Below are 21,667 nucleotides of genomic sequence, written 5' to 3' on the forward strand. Positions count from 1 at the left end.
GTGACTGCGCCCCTCATTACAGTTGTCCTCCACTGAACAAAGCTATGCTGCCTGTTTAGTCCTGTTACAAATTTTGAACTGCATTTAGCCTACTTTATTATTTGGGCCTATATCTATGTTTCCTCCTCGTCCTGGCCATTGCCCAGCCACTGCTAGATGAGTCAGCTGGTACATTGACCAAGACCACTACAGTCATGGACAAAAATTTTGAGAATGAGACAAATATTAATTTTTCCAAAGTCTACTGCTTCATTTTTTCTAATGGCAATTTGCATATACTCCTGAATGTCAGAGTGATCAGCTTAACAGCAATTACTGTACTTGCAAAGTCAATATTTGCCCAGAAAATGAACTTTAACCCCCAAAACACATTTCAACATCATTGCAGTCCTGCCTTAAAAGGAGCAGCTAACATTGTTTTAGTGATTGATCCATTAACACAGGTGTGGGTGTTGATGAGGACAGGGCTGGCGATCAGTCATGATTAAGTAAGAATGACATCACTGGACACTTTAAAAGGAGGCTGGTGCTTGGTATCATTGTTTCTTTTCAGTTAACCATGGTTATCTCTAAAGAAACATGTGCAGCCATCATTGCACTGCACAAAAATGGCCTAACAGGGAAGAGTATCGCAGCTACAAAGATTGCACCTCAGTCAACAATCTATCGCATCATCAAGAACTTCAAGGAGAGAGCTTCCATCGTTGTCAAAAAGGCTCCAGGGCGCCCAAGAAAGACCAGCAAGCGCCAGGACCGTATCTTAAAACTGTATCAGCTGCGGGATCGGACTACCAGCAGTGCTGAGCTTGCTCAGGAATGGCAGTAGGCTGGTGTGAGTGCTTCTGCACGCACTGTGAGGCGGAGTGTTGTGAATTCCGTTCTTGGGCTCCCTCCGGTGGTTGTAAATGGCACTTTTGTGAATTCTGCCCTTGGGCTCCCTCTGGTGGTTTTGAGTGGAACTGCTGCTCCTTGGGTTTAGCTTTAGCAGCTGCTTTCACTAATCGTCTCTCCTGGCTCTGCTATTTAACCTGGCTCTAGTCTTCAGCCTATGCCACTTGTCAATGTTTTCTGGCTGGATTCACTTCTCTGCTTGGATTCTCCTGGTTTCCTGACCAGTTCTGCTAAGATAAGTTCTGGCTTTGCTCATTTCAGTCCACTTGTTGTGGACTTATTGTTCTGTGCATTCTATTTTTGTCCAGCTTGTCATTATGAATTTTTTCTGTTAGCTGGAAGCTCTGGGAAGCAGATTTACCCTCCACACCTTTAGTCAGGTGTGGAGATTTTGTAAACTCTGTGTGGATTGTTTTGTAGTTTTTATACTGACCGCACAGTATCCTTTCCTGTCCTATCTATCAAGCTAGACTGGCCTCCTATGCTAAAATCTGATTTCATTTCTGCGTATGTTATTTTCCCCTCCTCTCACCGTCAATATTTGTGGGGGGCTATCTTTCCTTTGGGGATTTTCTCTGAGGCAAGATAGGTTTCCTGTTTCCATCTTTAGGGGAAGTTAGATCTTAGGCTGTGCCGAGGGGTCTAGGGAGCATCAGGTACCCCCCTCGGCTATTTCTAGTTGCGCTGCTAGGTTCAGGGTCTGCGGTCAGTACAGATACCACCTCCTTCAGAGCTGTCTCATGTTGTTCCTAAACCACCAGATCATAACAGTACAAGTGGCCAAAAATGAATTAAATGTATCTCAAAAGAAGGAAAAGAAAGTTCTGAACCATTTTTTTTTTCTGTGCTCTGGTTTGCCTCTTTTTTCCTCTTGATATCTGGGTGGTGCAGGATATATGCTCTGGCATGGATGCTCAGGGTTTGTTTTCTCGTGTAGATCAACTGGCTGCAAGAGTACAGAGTATCCAGGACTATGTTGTCCAGACTCCGGCTTTAGAGCCCAGAATTCCTACTCCGGATTTGTTCTTTGGGGACAGATCCAAGTTTTTGAACTTTAAAAATAACTGCAAATTGTTTTTTGCTTTGAAACCCCGTTCTTCAGGTGATCCCATTCAGCAGGTGAAAATCATCATATCCTTGCTGCGTGGTGATCCGCAAGACTGGGCTTTTTCTCTTGAAACAGGGGATCCGGCATTATTGAAGATGCATTTTTTCAAGCGCTCGGATTATTATATGACGAACCTAACTCTGTAGAGCATGCTGAGAAAACACTGTTGGCCCTGTGTCAAGGTCAGGAAGCGGCAGAGTTATACTGCCAGAAATTTAGAAAATGGTCTGTGCTCACTAAATGGAATGAAGAGGCTCTGGCTGCTATTTTCAGAAAATGTCTTTCTGAAACCCTTAAAGATGTTATGGTGGGCTTTCCTACGCCTGCCGATTTGAACGAATCTATGTCTCTAGCCATTCAGATTGATCGGCGTCTGCGCGAGCGCAAAGCTGTGCACCATATGGCAGTATCCTCTGAGCATAGTCCTGAACCTATGCAATGTGATAGGATTTTGACTAGAATAGAACGGCAGGAATTCAGACGTCAGAATAGGCTGTGTTTTTACTGTGGTGATTCGGCTCATGTTATCTCTGATTGCCCTAAGCGTACTAAGAGAGTCGCTAGGTCTGTTACCATTAGTACTATACAGCCTAAATTTCTCTTATCTGTGACCCTGATTTGCTCATTGTCGTCTATTTCTGTCATGGCATTTGTGGATTCAGGCGCTGCCCTGAACTTAATGGACTTAGAATTCGCCAGGCGCTGTGGTTTTTCCTTGCAGCCTTTGCAGAGCCCTATTCCTTTCAGGGGCATTGATGCTACACCCTTGGCCAAGGATAAACCTCAGTACTGGACACAGATGACTATGTACATGGCTCCTGCACATCAGGAAGATTGCCGTTTTCTGGTGTTGCATAACCTGCATGATGTTGTTGTGCTGGGATTTCCATTGTTACAGGAACTGTTATGGCTGGCAATCAGGCAACACAGCGTGCAGTAATCAGCGCACATACAGAGATCTGGCAATAACCAAAAACAATAGGACGAGCTCTGAGACGTGGAATCTCTGTAGACTGCAGTACCTGATCTATCCTCACACAACTATAAGCAGCAGTGGATTGCGCCTATCACTACCTATGCAACTCGGCACTGCCTGAGGAGCTGACTAGCCTGAAGATAGAAATACAAGCCTGACTTACCTCAGAGAAATACCCCAAAGGAATAGGCAGCCCCCCACATATAATGACTGTTAGCAAGATGAAAAGACAAACGTAGGAATGAAATAGATTCAGCAAAGTGAGGCCCGATATTCTAGACAGAGCGAGGATAGCAAAGAGAACTATGCAGTCTACAAAAAACCCTAAAACGAAAACCACGCAAAGGGGCAAAAAGACCCACCGTGCCGAACTAACAGCACGGCGGTGCACCCCTTTGCTTCTCAGAGCTTCCAGCAAAAGTTAATAGCAAGCTGGACAGAAAAAACAGAAAACAAACTAGAAGCACTTATCTAGCAGAGCAGCAGGCCAAGGAAAGATGCAGTAGCTCAGATCCAACACTGGAACATTGACAAGGAGCAAGGAAGACAGACTCAGGTGGAGCTAAATAGCAAGGCAGCCAACGAGCTCACCAAAACACCTGAGGGAGGAAGCCCAGAGACTGCAATACCACTTGGGACCACAGAAGTGAACTCAGCCACAGAATTCACAACAGTACCCCCCCCTTGAGGAGGGGTCACCGAACCCTCACCAGAACCCCCAGGCCGACCAGGATGAGCCACATGAAAGGCACGAACAAGATCTGGGGCATGGACATCAGAGGCAAAAACCCAGGAATTATCTTCCTGAGCATAACCCTTCCATTTGACCAGATACTGGAGTTTCCGTCTAGAGACACGAGAATCCAAAATCTTCTCCACAATATACTCCAATTCCCCCTCCACCAAAACAGGGGCAGGAGGCTCCACAGATGGAACCATAGGTGCCACGTATCTCCTCAACAACGACCTATGGAATACATTATGTATGGAAAAGGAGTCTGGGAGGGTCAGACGAAAAGACACCGGATTGAGAATCTCAGAAATCCTATACGGACCAATAAAACGAGGTTTAAATTTAGGAGAGGAAACCTTCATAGGAATATGACGAGAAGATAACCAAACCAGATCCCCAACACGAAGTCGGGGTCCCACACGGCGTCTGCGATTAGCGAAAAGCTGAGCCTTCTCCTGGGACAAGGTCAAATTGTCCACTACCTGAGTCCAGATCTGCTGCAACCTGTCCACCACAGAATCCACACCAGGACAGTCCGAAGACTCAACCTGTCCTGAAGAGAAACTAAGGGCGAACTCAGCCAACGGCAAAAATGACACCCAATCATCCTGGTCAGCGGAAACAAAACATCTCAGATATGTTTCCAAGGTCTGATTGGTTCGTTCGGTCTGGCCATTAGTCTGAGGATGGAAGGCCGAGGAGAAAGATAGGTCAATGCCCATCCTACCACAAAAGGCTCGCCAGAACCTCGAGACAAACTGGGAACCTCTGTCAGAAACAATATTCTCAGGAATGCCATGTAAACGAACCACATGCTGGAAGAACAAAGGCACCAAATCAGAGGAGGAAGGCAATTTAACCAAGGGCACCAGATGGACCATTTTAGAAAAGCGATCACAGACCACCCAAATGACCGACATTTTTTGAGAAACGGGAAGGTCAGAAATGAAATCCATCGAAATATGTGTCCAAGGCCTCTTCGGGACCGGCAAGGGCAAAAGCAACCCACTGGCACGTGAACAGCAGGGCTTAGCCCTAGCACAAATTCCACAGGACTGCACAAAAGCACGCACATCCCGTGACAGAGATGGCCACCAGAAGGATCTAGCAACCAACTCCCTGGTACCAAAGATTCCTGGATGACCGGCCAGCACCGAACAATGAAGTTCAGAGATAACTTTACTAGTCCACCTATCAGGGACGAACAGTTTCTCGGCCGGACAACGATCAGGTTTATTAGCCTGAAATTTCTGCAACACTCTCCGCAAATCAGGGGAGATGGCAGACACAATGACTCCTTCCTTGAGGATACTCGCCGGCTCAGATAACCCCGGAGAGTCGGGCACAAAACTCCTAGACAGAGCATCCGCCTCTGTGAAGGTATGAAATCACAAAATCAAAACGAGCAAAAAATAACGACCAACGGGCCTGTCTAGGATTCAAGCGCTTGGCAGACTCAAGATAAGTAAGGTTCTTATGATCAGTCAAAACCACCACGCGATGCTTAGCACCCTCAAGCCAATGACGCCACTCCTCGAATGCCCACTTCATGGCCAGCAACTCTCGGTTGCCCACATCATAATTACGCTCAGCAGCAGAAAATTTCCTGGAAAAGAAAGCACATGGTTTGAACACTGAGCAACCAGAACCTCTCTGTGACAAAACCGCCCCTGCACCAATCTCAGAAGCATCAACCTCGACCTGGAACGGAAGAGAAACATCAGGTTGACACAACACAGGGGCACAGCAAAAACGACGCTTCAACTCCTGAAAAGCTTCCACGGCAGCAGAAGGCCAATTAACCAAATCAGCACCCTTCTTGGTCAAATCGGTCAATGGTCTGGCAATGCTAGAAAAATTACAGATGAAGCGACGATAAAAATTAGCAAAGCCCAGGAATTTCTGTAGACTTTTTAGAGATGTCGGCTGAGTCCAATCCTGGATGGCCTGAACCTTAACCGGATCCATCTCGATAGTAGAAGGGGAAAAGATGAACCCCAAAAATGAAACTTTCTGCACACCGAAGAGACACTTTGATCCCTTCACGAACAAGGAATTAGCACGCAGTACCTGGAAAACCATTCTGACTTGCTTCACATGAGACTCCCAATCATCTGAGAAGATCAAAATGTCATCCAAGTAAACAATCAAGAATTTATCCAGATACTCACGGAAAATGTCATGCATAAAAGACTGAAAAACAGATGGAGCATTGGCAAGTCCGAACGGCATCACCAGATACTCAAAATGACCCTCGGGCGTATTAAATGCCGTTTTCCATTCATCTCCCTGCCTGATTCTAACCAGATTATACGCACCACGAAGATCAATCTTAGTAAACCAACTAGCCCCCTTAATCCGAGCAAACAAGTCAGAAATCAATGGCAAGGGATACTGAAACTTAACAGTGATCTTATTAAGAAGGTGGTAATCAATACACGGTCTTAGCGAACCATCCTTCTTGGCTACAAAAAAGAACCCTGCTCCCAATGGTGACGACGATGGGCGAATATGTCCCTTCTCCAGGGACTCCTTCACATAACTGCGCATAGCGGTGTGTTCAGGTACGGACAAATTAAATAAACGACCCTTAGGGAATTTACTACCAGGAATCAAATCGATAGCACAATCACAATTCCTATGCGGAGGTAGGGCATCAGACTTGGACTCTTCAAATACATCCTGAAAGTCCGACAAGAACTCTGGGATGTCAGAAGGAATGGATGACGAAATAGACAAAAATGGAACATCACCATGTACCCCCTGACAACCCCAGCTGGTTACCGACATAGAGTTCCAATCCAATACTGGATTATGGGTTTGTAGCCATGGCAACCCCAACACGACCACATCATGCAAATTATGCAGTACCAGAAAGCGAATAACTTCCTGATGTGCAGGAGCCATGCACATGGTCAGCTGGGCCCAGTACTGAGGCTTATTCTTGGCCAAAGGTGTAGCATCAATTCCTCTCAACGGAATAGGACACCGCAAAGGCTCCAAGAAAAATCCACAACGTTTAGCATAATCCAAATCCATCAGATTCAGGGCAGCGCCTGAATCCATAAACGCCATGACAGAATACAATGACAAAGAGCACATTAAGGTAATGGACAAAAGGAATTTGGACTGTACAGTACCAATAACGGCAGAGCTATCGAACCGCCTAGTGCGTTTAGGACAATTAGAAATAGCATGAGTGGAATCACCACAATAGAAACACAGTCTGTTCAGACGTCTGTGTTCTTGCCGTTCTACTTTAGTCATAGTCCTGTCGCACTGCATAGGCTCAGGTTTACTCTCAGACAATACCGCCAGATGGTGCACAGATTTACGCTCGCGCAAGCGACGACCGATCTGAATGGCCAAGGACATAGACTCATTCAAACCAGCAGGCATAGGAAATCCCACCATTACATCCTTAAGAGCTTCAGAGAGACCCTTTCTGAACAAAGCCGCTAGTGCAGATTCATTCCACAGAGTGAGTACTGACCACTTCCTAAATTTCTGACAATATATTTCTACATCATCCTGACCCTGGCATAAAGCCAGCAGATTTTTCTCAGCCTGATCCACTGAATTAGGCTCATCGTAAAGCAATCCCAGCGCCTGGAAAAATGCATCAACATTACTCAATGCAGAATCTCCTGGTGCAAGAGAAAACGCCCAGTCCTGTGGGTCGCCGCGCAAAAAAGAAATAATAATCAAAACCTGTTGAATAGGATTACCAGAAGAATGAGGTTTCAAGGCCAAAAATAGCTTACAATTATTTCTGAAGCTCAGGAACTTAGTTCTATCTCCAAAAAACAAATCAGGAATCGGAATTCTTGGTTCTAGCATCGATTTCTGATCAATAGTATCTTGAATCTTTTGTACATTTACAACGAGATTATCCATTGAGGAGCACAGAGCCTGAATATCCATGTCCACAGCTGTGTCCTGAAGCACTCTAATGTCTAGGGGAAAAAAAAGACTGAAGACAGAGCTAAGAAAAAAAAATGATGTCAGGATTTCTTTTTTCCCTCTATTGGGAATCATTGGTGTGGCTCCTTGTACTGTTATGGCTGGCAATCAGGCAACACAGCGTGCAGTAATCAGCGCACATACAGAGATCTGGCAATAACCAAAAACAATAGGACGAGCTCTGAGACGTGGAATCTCTGTAGACTGCAGTACCTGATCTATCCTCACACAACTATAAGCAGCAGTGGATTGCGCCTATCACTACCTATGCAACTCGGCACTGCCTGAGGAGCTGACTAGCCTGAAGATAGAAATACAAGCCTGACTTACCTCAGAGAAATACCCCAAAGGAATAGGCAGCCCCCCACATATAATGACTGTTAGCAAGATGAAAAGACAAACGTAGGAATGAAATAGATTCAGCAAAGTGAGGCCCGATATTCTAGACAGAGCGAGGATAGCAAAGAGAACTATGCAGTCTACAAAAAACCCTAAAACGAAAACCACGCAAAGGGGCAAAAAGACCCACCGTGCCGAACTAACAGCACGGCGGTGCACCCCTTTGCTTCTCAGAGCTTCCAGCAAAAGTTAATAGCAAGCTGGACAGAAAAAACAGAAAACAAACTAGAAGCACTTATCTAGCAGAGCAGCAGGCCAAGGAAAGATGCAGTAGCTCAGATCCAACACTGGAACATTGACAAGGAGCAAGGAAGACAGACTCAGGTGGAGCTAAATAGCAAGGCAGCCAACGAGCTCACCAAAACACCTGAGGGAGGAAGCCCAGAGACTGCAATACCACTTGTGACCACAGAAGTGAACTCAGCCACAGAATTCACAACAAGGAACATAATCCGGTGCTGGGTTAGAAAACTATGTCTGTGACTAGTTGGGGTTGTCAAGGGGTACATAGTGACGTTCCTTTGATGTCAATTTCCTCTTCCCCCTCTTCTGAGGTCCCTGAGTTTTTGTCGGATTTCCAGGATGTATTTGATGAGCCCAAGTCCAGTTCCCTTCCTCCACATAGGGACTGTGATTGTGCTATTAACTTGATTCCTGGTTGTAAGTTCCCTAAGGGCCGACTTTTCAATCTGTCTGTGCCAGAGCATGCCGCCATGCGGAGCTATGTTAAGGAATCTTTGGAAAAAATGAATATTCAGCCCTCTTCGTCACCATTGGGAGCGGGTTTCTTTTTTGTTGCTAAGAAGGATGGCTCCTTGAGACCCTGTATTGATTATCGCCTTCTTAAATAAGATCACGGTCAAATTCCAATACCCCTTGCCTTTGCTTACTGATTTGTTTGCTCAGATTAAGGAGGCTAGTTGGTTTACTAAGATTGACCTCCGAGGGGCATATAATCTTGTTCGTATTAAACAGGGTGACGAATGGAAAAGTGCATTTAATACGCTCGATGGCCATTTTGAATACCTTGTGATGCCATTTGGGCTCTCTAATGCTCCATCTGTGTTCCAGTCTTTCATGCATGATATTTTCTGCAATTATCTTCATAAATTCATGGTCGTATATTTGGATGATATTTTGATTTTTTCCAATGAGTGGTAGTCTCATGTGAAGCAGGTCAGGATGGTGTTCCAGATCCTTCGTGATAATGCTTTATTTGTGAAGGGGTCTAAGTGCCTATTCGGAGTTCAGAAGGTCTCTTTTTTGGGTTTTGTTTTTTCTCCCTCGTCTATAGAAATGGATCCTGTTAAGGTCCAAGCTATTCATGACTGGATCCAACCCACATCTGTGAAGGGTCTTCAAAATTTTTTGGGCTTTGCAAATTTCTATTGCCGTTTCATTGCCAACTTTTCCAGTGTGGTTAAGCCCCTTACTGATTTGACGAAGAAAGGCGCTGATGTGACGAATTGGTCCTCTGAGGCTGTTGAGGCCTTTCAGTAGCTTAAACGCCGATTTACTTCTGCCCCTGTGTTGCGTCAACCGGATGTTTCTCTTCCTTTTCAGGTTGAGGTCGACGCTTCTGAGATTGGGGCAGGGGCCGTTTTGTCTCAGAGGGAGTCTGATGGTTCTTTGATGAAACCGTGTGCTTTTTTTTCCAGAAAGTTTTCGCCTGCGGAACGCAATTATGATGTCGGCAATCGGGAGTTGTTGGCTATGAAGTGGGCGTTTGGGGAGTGGCGACATTGGCTTGAGGGAGCTAAACACCGCGTTGTGGTCCTGACTGATCATAAGAATCTGATTTACCTCGAGTCGGCCTACCGGCTGAATCCTAGACAGGCTCGATGGTCCCTGTTTTTCTCCCGTTTTGATTTTGTGGTCTCGTATCTTCCGGGATCTAAGAATGTTAAGGCTGATGCACTCTCTAGGAGTTTTTCACCTGATTCTCCTGGAGTCCTTGAGCCGGTTGGCATTCTTAAGGAGGGGGTGATTCTTTCTGTTATCTCACCTGATTTGCGCCGGGTGCTTCTGGAATTTCAGGCTGATAGGCCTGACCGCTGTCCAGTGGGGAAGCTGTTTGTTCCTGATAGATGGACAAGTAAGGTAATTTCTGAGGTCCATTGTTCAGTGTTGGCTGGTCATCCTGGGATTTTTGGTACCAGAGATTTGGTTGCTTGGTCCTTTTGGTGGCCTTCCTTGTCTCACGATGTGCGTGCTTTTGTGCAGTCCTGTGGGACTTGCCGGTCCCTGAGAGGCCCTGGATGCATATTTCCATGGATTTTATTTCGGATCTTCCTGTTTCCCAGAAGATGACTGTTATCTGGGTTGTTTGTGACCGGTTCTCTAAAATGGTCCATTTGGTACCTTTGCCTAAGTTGCCTTCCTCCTCAGATCTGGTTCCATTGTTTTTTCAGCATGTGGTTCGTTTGCATGGCATTCCAGAGAATATTGTGTCTGACAGAGGTTCTCAGTTTGTCTCTAGATTTTGGCGGGCCTTTTGTGCTAGGATGGGCATTGATTTGTCTTTTTCTTCGGCGTTTCATGCTCAGACTAATGGCCAAACTGAGCGAACTAATCAGACCTTGGAGACCTATTTGAGTTGCTTTGTGTCTGCTGATCAGGATGATTGGGTGTCTTTCTTGCCGTTGGCCGAGTTTGCCCTTAATAATCGGGCTAGTTCGGCTACTTTGGTTTCACCTTTCTTTTGTAATTTTGGTTTTCATCCTCGTTTTTCTTCTGGGCAGGTTGAGCCTTCTGATTGTCCTGGTGTGGATTCTGTGGTGGACAGGCTGCAGCAGATTTGGACTCATGTGGTGGACAATTTGACGTTGTCTCAGGAAAGGGCTCAACATTTTGCTAACCGCCGTCCGCGTGCTGGTCCCCGAATTCGTGTGGGGGATTTGGTTTGGTTGTCTTCTCGTCATGTTCCTATGAAGGTTTCTTCTCCTAAGTTTAAGCCTCGGTGGTCCTTATAAAAGTTCTGAAATTATTAATCCGGTCTCTTTTCGTTTGGCTCTTCCAGCCTCTTTTGCCATTCATAATGTTTTCCATAGATCTTTGTTGCGGAGATATGTGGTGCCCATTGTTCCCTCGGTTGACCCTCCTGCCCCGCTGTTGGTTGAGGGAGAGTTGGAATATGAGGTTGAGAAGATTTTGGATTCTCGCTTTTCGAGGCGGAGGCTCCAGTATCTTGTCAAGTGGAAGGGTTATGGCCAGGAGGATAATTCTTGGGTTGTTGCCTCCGATGTCCATGCCACCGATTTGGTTCGTGCTTTTCACTTGGCTCGTCTTGATCGGCCTGGGGGCTCTGGTGAGGGTTTGGTGACCCCTCCTCAAGGGGGGGTACTGTTGTGAATTCCGTTCTTGGGCTCCCTCCGGTGGTTGTAAATGGCACTTTTGTGAATTCTTCCCTTGGGCTCCCTCTGGTGGTTTTGAGTGGAACTGCTGCTCCTTGGGTTTAGCTTTAGCAGCTGCTTTCACTAATCGTCTCTCCTGGCTCTGCTATTTAACCTGGCTCTAGTCTTCAGCCTATTCCACTTGTCAATGTTTTCTGGCTGGATTCACTTCTCTGCTTGGATTCTCCTGGTTTCCTGACCAGTTCTGCTAAGATAAGCTCTGGCTTTGCTCATTTCAGTCCACTTGTTGTGGACTTATTGTTCTGTGCATTCTATTTTTGTCCAGCTTGTCATTATGGATTTTTTCTGTTAGCTGATAGCTCTGGGAAGCAGATTTACCCTCCACACCTTTAGTCAGGTGTGGAGATTTTGTAAACTCTGTGTGGATTGTTTTGTAGTTTTTATACTGACCGCACAGTATCCTTTCCTGTCCTATCTATCAAGCTAGACTGGCCTCCTATACTGAAATCTGATTTAATTTCTGCGTATGTTATTTTCCCCTCCTCTCACCGTCAATATTTGTGGGGGGCTATCTTTCCTTTGGGGATTTTCTCTGAGGCAAGATAGGTTTCCTGTTTCCATCTTTAGGGGAAGTTAGATCTTAGGCTGTGCCGAGGGGTCTAGGGAGCATCAGGTACCCCCCACGGCTATTTCTAGTTGCGCTGCTAGGTTCAGGGTCTGCGGTCAGTACAGATACCACCTCCTTCAGAGCTTGTCTCATGTTGTTCCTAAACCACCAGATCATAACAGCGGAGACTATTTGAGCAAGGCCTGGTTTCAAGGAGGGCAGCAAAGAAGCCACTTCTCTCCAGAAAAAACATCAAGTACAGACAAGTACAGGGAGTGGACTGCCGAGGACTGGGGCAAAGTCATTTTCTCTGATGAATCCCCTTTTCGATTGTTTGGGACATCTGGAAAACAGCTTATTCGGAGAAGAAGAGGTGAGCGATACTACCAGTCTTGTCTCATGCCAACTGTAAAGCATCTTGAAACCATTCATGTGTGGGGTTGCTTCTCAGCCAAGGGAATCTGCTCACTCACAGTATTGCCTAAAACACAGCCATGAATAAAGAATGGTACCAGAATGTCCTCCAAGAGCAACTTCTCCCAACCGTCCAAGAGCAGTTTGGCGCCCAACAATGCCTTTTCCAGCATGATGGAGCACCTTGCCATAAAGCAAAGGTGATAACTAAATGGTTCATGGAACAAAACATAGAGATTTTGGGTCCATGGCCTGGAAACTCCCCAGATCTTAATCCCATTGAGAACTTGTGGTCAATCATCAAGAGACGGCTGGACAAACAAAAACCAACAAATTCTGGCAAAATGCAACCATTGATTATGCAAGAATGGACTGCTATCAGTCAGGATTTGGTCCAGAAGTTGATTGAGAGCATGCCAGGGAGAATTGCAGAGGTCTTGAAGAAGAAGGGTCAACACTGCAAATATTGACTTGCTGCATTAACTCATTCTAACTGTCAATATAACCTATTGGTACTCATAATATGATTGCAATTATATTTCTGTATGTGATATAAACATCAGACAAACACTAATAAAAACCAGAGGGCAGCAGATCATGTGAAAATATAATTTTGGTGTCATTCTCAAAACTTTTGGCCATGACTCTACATTCCCCTTGCACTCTACACAGCCTGAATCTGACCCTGCTGAAAGTCAGATTCCCCTTCCCGCATACTATACCACCTTACACAGGGACATAGAGGAAGGTGCAGATGAAAATGCAGGTTCCTTCATCAGGTGGGGGGCACACTCATTGGCAACGTCACTGGCACAGGGCCCCTCATAGTATGCAAAAGTGTCTCTGGCAGTGGGAGGTGCCACCCGCTGTAAAACACACCGCCGTGCTATGAGGGGCCCTATGCCAGTGCCAAGTGCCAACGAGTGGGCCCCCCCTGCTTGCTCAGGATCACAGCACTTGCTCCTAGAATCTCACAGCTTTCAGTATCACCTCTATGTTGATGACACACAGATCTACATCTCTGGACCTGATATCACCACCCCACTAACCAGAATCCCACAATGTTTGTCCGCTATTTCATCCTTCTTCTCCGCTACATTTCTAAAACTTAATATGGATAAAACAGAACTCATCATATTTCCCCATCTCACTCAATTTCCCCAACGGACTTATCCATTAATGTAAGCGGCTGCCCACTCTCCAGTCCCAGAAGACACTGATCTCTTTTTCAAATCACATATACAAGCCCTTTCTACTTCCTGCCGACTTCAACTCCGTTGCACGGATCTGTACATTCCTCAAACAAGAATCTGCAAAAACCCTAGCCCATGCCCTCATCATCTCCCGCCTTGACTACTGCAAACTCCTGCTCTGTGGCCTCCCCTCTAACACTCTCGCACCCTTTCAATCTATTCTAAACCCTTCTGCCTGACTAATCGACCTGCCCCCCCGCTATTCCCCAGCCTCTCCCCTCTGTCAATCCCTGCACTGGCTCCCCATTACCCAAAGACTCCAGTTCAAAACCATAACCATGACTTACAAAGCCATCCACAGTCTGTCTCCACCATACATCTGTGACCTCATCTCCCGGTACTTACCTGCACACAACCTCCGATCCTCACAAGATCTCCTTCTCTACTCCCCTCTTATCTCCTTTTCCAACAATCGCAAACAAGATTTCTCCTTTGCATTCCCCGTACTCTGGAACTCTCTTCCACAACATATTAGATTCTCGCCTACCTTCAAAAAGAAGCTGCAGGTCCACCTCTTCCGACAAGCCTACAACCTATAGTAACAACCGCTCGACCAAGCCACTGCATGACCAGCTCTACCCTCGCCTATTGTATCCTCACCCAACCCTTGTAGATTGTGAGCCCTCGCGGGCAGGATCCTCTCTCCTCCTGTACCATTGTGACTTGTATTGTACTGTACTTGTTTTTATTATGTATACCCCTCCTCACATGTAAATCACCATGGAATAAATGGTGCTGTAATAATAATAAATAATAATAATAATAAATGATCTTGCCCCAGAAAAAGCAAGCCATTATATGGCTATGAAGATGGAAAAATAAAAAGTGATGTCTTTTGAAAAAGGGTAGGAAAAAGTTAAAGCGCAGAAAAGGAAAATCACTATGTCAGCAAGTGGTTAAAGGAGTTTCAGACATTTATTTTAAATTACTTTATCATGTACGGTATTATATATTTTCACTCATATAGTCAAAGGTTGCATGGAGATAAGTAAAATGTAAGCAATGTTATGTAAAATTTAAACTTTAATCTTCTAGTGACTAGCATTTTTTCAGCATTAAGCTGAATATTGGTATAAAATAAGACAAACGCATTGGGAGAGTTGCACACAGTTCTTCAACTTGACCACAAGAAAATAAATGCACTTAGCAAAAGATACTTACAATTTGTTCTTGAACACATTTGGATAATGACTTCAAAGGTTCACTTAAGTGTGAAGTCCATTAGGTAATGACCAAGCAAGTAAACGTCCATTAATGATTTTGTCACATCAGTCAGCCTATTAGTTTAGTGTATTGGAAAAGTAACTGTAGTATGGATTTTTTTACACAGGATCTTAGTGTGAATCTTGAAATCCTGATCATATCGACTGGTTTTACACCAAGAAAATAAAAAAGTAAAACCAACAACATAGCTGTAACATGTCATCAGGAACTGATCCCACTACATCTATGACATGGTTTTACACCAAGAAAATAAAAAAAGTAAAACCAACAACATAGATGTACCATGTCATCAGGAACTGATCCCACTACATCTATGACAGCTGATGACTGTGCTATATAGCTGACACTAACCTATAACTGCAGTGATCAGAGCTAGCTTTGATCACTGCAGATTTCCTTTAATTCCATTCTAGGTCAATATCAGTAATGACATTTAAGAGGTTAGGCAGTCTTGACAGGAGATCACTAAAGTCACAGGAGTACAGAATTATTATAGTGTATTGCACCAATGATCATAGATTATATTTCAAAGGGAAACTACAAAACACATTAAAAAAATTTCAAAACATGAAAAATAAGAGTTGACAACACCACAGTCCAGCTATGAAACAAGCATCGAGGTTCCAATGTGCCTCACTTAATGAACAGAATGTCTCAAGGTATTATTGGGAGGACAGATGTTTTTCATGTTTTGTATTTATTAGTGTTACCTTTTTTTTAATTGGCATTACTTAATGACATCCTCTCTTTTATACTCTGTGCAATCGATAGGCTGTCATAACAATTGATATAAGTATGCACTACACACTTTAAAAGTATCTTCTAATCCATTGTGGTCAACATGCTTATTGGGCACACATTTGTATTGGACATACCTTTACTTACCGTACTTAGTTATACATTTTTTACTATGATATGTCCATTGTATTTGATGTAAAAAAAACAAGAGGTCCGAACACGGAAGGGCGTTTCTGCTAGACGATGTGAACTATTGCAGAGAAAAAAAGAGGTGTCCAGCTCCCGAATTAAAATGGCAGTTATTTACGTCATTTTTCCTCCGGTAATTACTGGCTTATGTCCAGCAGCCGATTTCCCTTTCTCTTCTTTTCTATTTTGGATTAAAACATTTTGATTTTAATTCCGGAGCTGGATACCCTTCTTTTTTCTCTGTACTTGATGCATTTTTTTTATTGCCGTAATTTTGTCATTTTTGTGAGGCACTAGTCCACTGTGTCTACAGGAATCTCCCTTATCCTTCTTTCCCTCTTTCTCCTTTCTTCATTTCTTTTGTTGTATGTCATTGATTATTCTTATTATTTACTGCATGTTATTGATAATAATTAATTGTCTTTGAAATACTTATATGCAAATATAAATAGTTTTCATGGGTGATATCCAGCTGACAGATTGCCTTTAATGATAAAGTAATGGCTATTAAGAGAAATTGTGATTTCACCGAACTCAAGGAAAAGGGAGAAGAGGGGTGGTTGAATCAAACTTTCCAATTGCATAAAGGGGAATACTGTATATAATTATATTAAACTGCTTCCACTTAACTCACATATCATTTCATACAGCAGCATACATAGAAATCATTGGACCTCGTAGCACCTAAAACATGCAAGATTTCTGGCTCTCACAGACCTGTAACTTCTTCTTTAAGAGGCACCTCTGTCCTCCACTCATTACCTGCAGTAATGGCACCTGTTTGAACTTGTTATCAGTATAATAGACACCTGTCTGCAACCTCAAACAGTCACACTCCAAACTCCACTATGATGAAGACCAAAGAGCTGTCGAAGGACACCAGAAACAAAATTGTACCTGCACCAGGCTGGGAAGACTGAATCTGCAATAGGCAAGCAGCTCTGTGTGATGAAATCAACTGTGGGAGCAGTAATAAGAAAATGTAAGACATACAAGACCACTGATAATGTCGCTCGACTGTGCTTATGTGCAAGATCTCACCCCATGGGGTCAAAATGATCACCATAACAGTAAGCAAAAATCCCAGAACCACATGGGGGACCTAGTGAATGACCTGCATAGAGTTGGGACCACTGTAACAAAGGCTACCATCAGTAACACACTACACCACCAGGGACTCAGATCCTGCAGTGCTAGATGTGTCCCCCTTCTTAAGCCAGTACATGTCCCGGCCCGTCTGAAGTTTGCTAGAGAGCATTTGAATTACCAGAAGAGTATTGTGAGAATTTCATATGGTCTGATGAAACCAAAGTAGAACTGTTTGGTAGAAGCAAAACTCATCCTGTTTGGAGGAGACAGAATACTGACTTGCATCTAAAGAACACCATACCTACTGTGACGCATGGGGGTGGCAACATCATGCTTTGGGGCTGTTTTTCTGCAAACGGGCAAGGACAACTGATCCATGTACATTAAAGAATGTATGGGGCCATGTATAGTGAGATTTTGAGTGCAAACCTCCTTCCACCAGCAAGCGCATTGAAGATGAAACGTGGATGGGTCTTTCAGCATGATAATGATCCCAAGCACAGCACCAGCGCAATGTAGAAGTGGCTTCATAAAAGGCATATGAAGGTCCTGGAGTGGCCTAGCAAGTCTCCAGATCTCAACCCCATAGAAAACCTTTAAAGGGAGTTGAAAGTCCATGTTGCCTAGCGACAGGCCCAAAACTCCACTGCTTTAGAGGAGATCTGCATGGAGGAATGGGCCAACATACCACCAACAGTGTGTGCCAACCTTGTGAACTTACAGAAAACATTTAACCTCTGTCATTGCCAACAAAAGATGTATAACAAAATATTGAGATGAACTTTTGTTAATGGCCAAATACTTATTTTCCACCATAATTTGCAAAAAATATCTTGCCAAATCAGAGAAGGTGATTTTCTGGATGTTTTCTCATTTCGACCCATAGTTGTGGTCCACCTATGATGTGAATTACAGGCCTCTCTCATCTTTTTAAGTGGGAGAATTTGCACAATTGGTGGCTGACAAAATACTTTTTTCCCCACTGTGTATATATCTATATATATAATTGTCTAAGAGTTTTTCCATCTGTCTGTCTTTCTGTCTGTCTGTCTGTCTGTCTTTCTGTCTGTCTGTCTGTCTGTCCTGGAAATCCCGCCTCTCTGATTGGTCGAGGCTGCCAGGCCTCGACCAATCAGCGATGGGCACAGCGACGATGATGTCATAAAGGACGTAGACATCCAACGTCTCTGATTGGTCGAGGCCGCCAGGCCTCGACCAATCAGCAACGGGCACAGCGACGATGATGTCATAAAGGACGTAGAAATCCCAAGTTTCTGATTCAGCGACGGGCACAGTATCGACGTAGATGTCATAATGGTTGCCATGGCGACGATGATGTCATAAAGGTTGCCTCGAGCAATCAGCGACGGGCACAGTCTGCTGCGAATTCTGGAATCATCATTGTCCATATACTACGGGGACATGCATATTCTAGAATACCCGATGCGTTAGAATCGGGCCACAATCTAGTATATATATATATCTATATATATAATTGCCTAAGGGTTTTTCCGTCTGTCTTTCTGTCTGTCTGTCTGTCTGTCCTGGAAATCCAGCAGCTCTGATTGGTCGAGGCCGCTAGGCCTCGACCAATCAGCAATGAGCACAGCGACGATGATGTCATAAAGGACGTAGAAATCCCACGTTTCTGATTCAGCGAAGGGCACAGTATCGACGTAGATGTCATAATGGTTGCCATGGCGATGATGATGTCATAAAGGTTGCCTCGACCAATCAGCGACGGGCACAGTCTGCCGCGAATTCTGGAATCATCATTGTCCATATACTACGGGGACATGCATATTCTAGAATACCCGATGCGTTAGAATCGGGCCACAATCTAGTATATATATATATATATATGTATATATATATATATATATATATATATACAGTACACACACTGTATATGTGTGTATGTATTGTAATGCTGCAGAATTAAAACCCCCAGGTTGTCCACCCTGTGTTTCTTTAAGGCCTCTTTCACACATCTGTGTTGCTGGTACATGTGGTGACAGTTTTCACACATACCGGAGACACTGACACATGTAGACTGTGCACGTCAGTGTGTTTTCTCGGTCTACATGTCCATAGTCAAACCATGCTGTGAGACAGGGAGGGGGATCATATGCGAGGGTCGATATGTATCCCCCAGGATGCGGACAGAGTCCTATTAGACCCACTGGAGTGACTTGTGGTCACAACAGGATGCCTGTGAGTCACAGAGCAAAATAAAGGTAAGTGAGGAACTGGTCAAGCCATTTGGCCTAGCCATTGTTCAGGAACGGCCGGTATGGGCTTTAATTTTGGAAAAGGACTGCAGGAAGGAAGTGTGGTCTGTCTGTTTCCACCTAGCTGGGTTTTGCAAGTGGCCTACGGCCACAGATTCCAGTTGGAGAGAAAAACCTTGCAGGAAGGGTTGGGTGTGTCAGTTTTGGACTTGCATGCAGGCAGAGCAGTCAGTTCTGTAGAGCTCTACTGTGTGAGGCAACACAGAGCCAAGCAGAGTCAAAAGGCCTGACACCCTCAGCATCCACCGCTGTGCAGTTGCCCACGGCAACTGGTCACGGACTGTATTTGTTTCCCGGCTGCAATCCGGAGGACCTGATTTACTTCCTTTGTTTGTGAGTATGCCATATATTAAAAGAGACTTTACTTGGAACTTTTCCTGGTTCACTGCCTTATCCCTGCACAGTGTGGACACCGCTGCACTACAATGCTGACATGTCCCTTTTTTACAGCTACAAAATGTACTGCACACATGCACATGTAGAACACACATTGATGTCATCCATGTGACACACATCGGCACCGAGAAAGAAGAACTACATTAAGCCCTGTTCCCCGGCGGCAGGTGCTGAAGACGGCTCTCATCATTCTCCCCTGCTCTGCCGGCAATCATCGCGAGCAGAGGAGAATCATGAGAGTTATATTAAAGTCAAAAAGATGACAGCAGGTGGGGGCTTTCGGGACAATTACTCCCATCATCCGATACCTGCTGCCGCTAATAACAGTGACAGCAGAAGTGAGTGATCGTGGTATTCCTTACCCGCTGCCTATGATATAACTAAATAAATGAGTGAAAACTCCAGCATGGGTTCCCCCTATTTTCTATAACCAGCCTGGCAAAACTCTAAGCTGGGGGCTGCAGCCCTCAGCTGTCAGCTTCTGCAAGGTTGGTTATCAAGAATAGTGTGGTTCCCACTTTGTTTTTTTAATTATTTAAATAAATAATTTAAAAAAATTACGTGGGGTCCCCCCCCCCAATTTTGACAACCAGCCTTGCTAAAGCTCACAGCTGGAGACTGGTATTCTCAGGCTGGTAAAGGGCTGTTGTGAATTCTGTGGTTGAGCTCCCTCCTGTGGTCATGAGTGGTACTTCGGCTGGTTCTGTCTATGAGCTTCCTTTGGTGGATGTGAGTGGGGCTGCGGCTTCTGAGTTTCCTTCCTCAGGTGACGAGGTTAAGTCGTTAGGTGCTGCTCTATTTAACTCCACCTAGTTCTTTGTTCTTTGCCTCCAGTCAATGTTCCAGTATTGGTCTTGCTCTCTCCTGGATCGTCTTGTGGCCTGTCTGCCCTGCATAAGCTAAGTTCTGCTTGTGTTACTTTTGTTTGCTATTTTTTCTGTCCAGCTTGCTATATTGGTTTTTCTTGCTTGCTGGAAGCTCTGGGATGCAGAGGGAGCACCTCCGTACCGTTAGTCGGTGCGGAGGGTCTTTTTGCGCCCTCTGCGTGGTTGTTTGTAGGTTTTTGTGCTGATCGCAAAGCTATCTTTCCTATCCTCGGTCTATTCAGTAAGTCGGGCCTCACTTTGCTAAAATCTATTTCATCTCTGTGTTTGTATTTTCATCTTTACTCACAGTCATTATATGTGGGGGGCTGCCTTTTCCTTTGGGGAATTTCTCTGAGGCAAGGTAGGCTTATTTTTCTATCTTCAGGGCTAGCTAGTTTCTCAGGCTGTGCCCGAGGCGCCTAGGTCTGGTCAGGAGCGCTCCATGGCTACCTCTAGTGTGGTGTGATAGGATTAGGGATTGCGGTCAGCAGAGTTCCCACGTCTCAGAGCTCGTCCTATGTTATGAGTAACTATCAGGTCACTTTGTGTGCTCTTAACCACCAGGTCCATTGTGTTTCTGAACCACCAGTTCTTAACAGTACTGGAGGCCCAAAGTACTAATGCTTCTCAATAGAGGGAAAAGAGAAGTTCTGAGACCATTTTTTTTTCTCTGCACTGTGTTTTGTCTTTCTTTTCCCCTAGACATTTGGGTGGTTCAGGACACAGGTGTAGTGATGGACATTAAAGGTCTGTTTTCTTGTGTGGATCATCTCGCTGCAAGAGTACAAAATATTCAAGACATTGTGGTTCAGAAATCTATGTTAGAACCTAGAATTCCTATTCCTGACTTATTTTTTGGAGATAGAGCTAAGTTTCTGAATTTCAAAAATAATTGTAAACTGTTTCTGGCTTTGAAACCCCGCTCCTCTGGTGACCCAGTTCAACAAGTTAAGATCATTATTTCTTTATATGGCGACCCTCAAGACTGGGCATTTTCCCTTGCGCCAGGAGATCCTGCATTATGCGATATTGATGCATTTTTTCTGGCTCTCGGATTGCTGTATGATGAACCTAATTCAGTGGATCAGGCAGAGAAAAATTTGCTGGCTCTGTGTCAGGGTCAGGATGAGGTAGAGATATATTGTCAGAAGTTTAGGAAGTGGTCTGTGCTCACTCA

Source organism: Ranitomeya imitator, chromosome 1, assembly GCF_032444005.1.
Source record: "Ranitomeya imitator isolate aRanImi1 chromosome 1, aRanImi1.pri, whole genome shotgun sequence".
Classification (NCBI taxonomy): domain Eukaryota; kingdom Metazoa; phylum Chordata; class Amphibia; order Anura; family Dendrobatidae; genus Ranitomeya; species Ranitomeya imitator.